The sequence below is a fragment of the Pyxicephalus adspersus genome, chromosome 12 (assembly GCF_032062135.1).
Source record: "Pyxicephalus adspersus chromosome 12, UCB_Pads_2.0, whole genome shotgun sequence".
NCBI lineage: Eukaryota > Metazoa > Chordata > Amphibia > Anura > Pyxicephalidae > Pyxicephalus > Pyxicephalus adspersus.
Window position 1 is genome coordinate 5,674,824 of NC_092869.1, and position 2,170 is coordinate 5,676,993.

Genomic DNA, 2,170 nt, shown 5'->3' on the forward strand with positions numbered 1-2,170 from the left:
TTTGCAATAATCATAAGCTCAACCTGTCTGCCTGCAAAAAAAAAAAATCATAATATTAATAATCATAATCTCCTAGATTGTAAGCTCTTCAGGTCAGGGTCCTCTCCTCCTGTGTCACTGTCTGTCATTTGCACCCCCTATTTATTGTACAGCGCTGCGTAATATGTTGGCGCTATATAAATCCTGTTTAACAATAATAGTAATAATATATTTTTTATTATGAAGTGCAAGTAAAATGTCTGAAGGTTTATAGTTCCCCTTTAAGAGTTCCGTCCCCTTCCTGGTTGCTCCATACCCCCCATATATCTCCCCCGGTATGCTATCAGCCCTCTGCAGCACAATTTAATCTTTTCCCGTGCTGGCAGCTCCCATCAGAAGGATTGCGGCAGCGATTGCGGCACACAGCGCATTTCACTGCACACATCTGCATTTGCCGCAATGTTTGCCGCCAGCCCCATCACCCCCTTGTATGGGGATTCCCTTGGAGGGATCACCGAGGATTTGGAGGAGCGCAAGGAATAAAACAACAAATCCTCTGAATAAGAAAAGAAGAGAAGCAGCAGCCTCCCCCCTCCCCTCCTTATTCACCTCCCTTTTCACCTCCCTATTCACCGCCCTCATTTGGAGGCTGGAAGATGAAAACTTCAACCAACAGAAAGTGAATAGTGGGGAGGTGTTTGTGTGAACATTGCACACCGTGAATTTCGGACAGAGGTGAGCAGAGTAGATGATCTGCACCCCTCCTCCTCCTCGCTGCCCCCCAGGGCTGTGGAATTTTAGGCCAGAATTGAACCCCTTTGGACCGACCACCCGGAGGTAAGTTTTATCTATTCTGCATTTTTATAACTTCAGAGCGTTGTCACCCTGTTTATTGTTAACCATTCACATACATGTACTAATGCGGAGAATGGGGGTTGTAGTATGTGAAAGCCATAGGTGGCAGGGATAGGGGGTGTGATACTTATGTTATCAGTGGATCTTTGTATCTCCTGGCATTGCTAGGACAAATTTATGAACTACAAAACACTTCCCACATGTTTAACACGGACCTACCACTGAGACCGTATGTACGTTGTTGTCGCTGAACTCGCTGTAAAGAACGTGAAGTTTGTATTTTTATATCGGTCGCAGAGGCATGACAATTATCTGAACGTCTGAGCCACATATTGCAGCTTACAGGTTCACTTTAAGATTGTAAGCTCTTCGGGGCAGGATCCTCTCCTCCTCCTGTGTCACTGTCAGTCATTTGCAACCCCTATGTAATGTACAGCGCTGCGTAATATGTTGGCACTATATGAATCCCGTTTAATATTAATAATTAGGAAATGGGGGAGGTGTTTTGTAGTCCTATTATACTACCTGGTGTAAGGTGATGGACCATAGCACATAGGAGCCGTCAGATTCTTGGACAAGGTAAGTACAGAGCAATGAATAGGTAGCTTTGTGATGACAGGGCCTCTTTAAGGGATACAACGTATTGATTCCTATGGGGTGGGCTACACAGGTAGTAGGGATTAATCTCAGGTGGCTTCGTTTGGATTAGGGGGGGTGGGGGCAATACCCGGCACACGCTATCATCCAATTACCTCTCTAATAACCTCTTCCATGCTGTAGCAAAGTATCCTCATCCCTATTGATTTCATGGGATTATTATCTTTCCCATCTAAATATAATACATAGCGGCACTTCTGTTCCTTATTAGTAAATCTGAGTGATGGTGGCTCAGTGGTTAGCAGTAGCACCTTACAGTATGAAAACTGTCTTAGGTCAAATCTTGGTCGCTGTCTGCATGGAGTTTGTATGTTGTGTGGATTTGATCCATTTCCCAAAACCATAGCAGTGGCTTCAATGAAAACAGCGGGAAGGCTTCTTGTACATGGAGATTTGGTTGGTTCAGTTGTCCCCATCGCCTTCCTGGGTCACTAATATCCGCTATTGATTTCTTATAGAACACAGCGGGAAGCCCCCTCCCTTTCCATGGAACTGTACAGTTTATTTATTTGGCCATGATCATTGTCAGTATCAGTTATTTATTCTCAGACTGTGCCAGGGACATTGGACTACACTGGGGACATTAGACTTGTATTACGCTGGGGTCAATGGACTGTGGCTGTGCCAGGGACATTGGATTATAGTAGGGACATTGGACTGTGGCTGTGCCAGGGACATT

The 2,170-nt window shown here is 44.9% G+C and overlaps 1 protein-coding gene across 3 annotated transcripts in view; it reads left to right on the top strand.

The window, feature by feature from the left end:
* The first annotated feature begins 420 nt into the window (after window positions 1–420).
* The window catches only part of LOC140341884 (death-associated protein kinase 2-like), a 57,361-nt gene continuing 55,611 nt past the window's right edge, over window positions 421–2,170 (top strand). The window contains exon 1 of one of the 3 annotated variants that reach the window (XM_072427813.1): window positions 421–816. The gene's annotated coding sequence lies outside the window, so the exon portion shown is untranslated. The remainder of the gene's footprint in view (window positions 817–2,170) is intronic. The other 2 variants (XM_072427812.1, XM_072427814.1) reach the window with 2 other exon arrangements.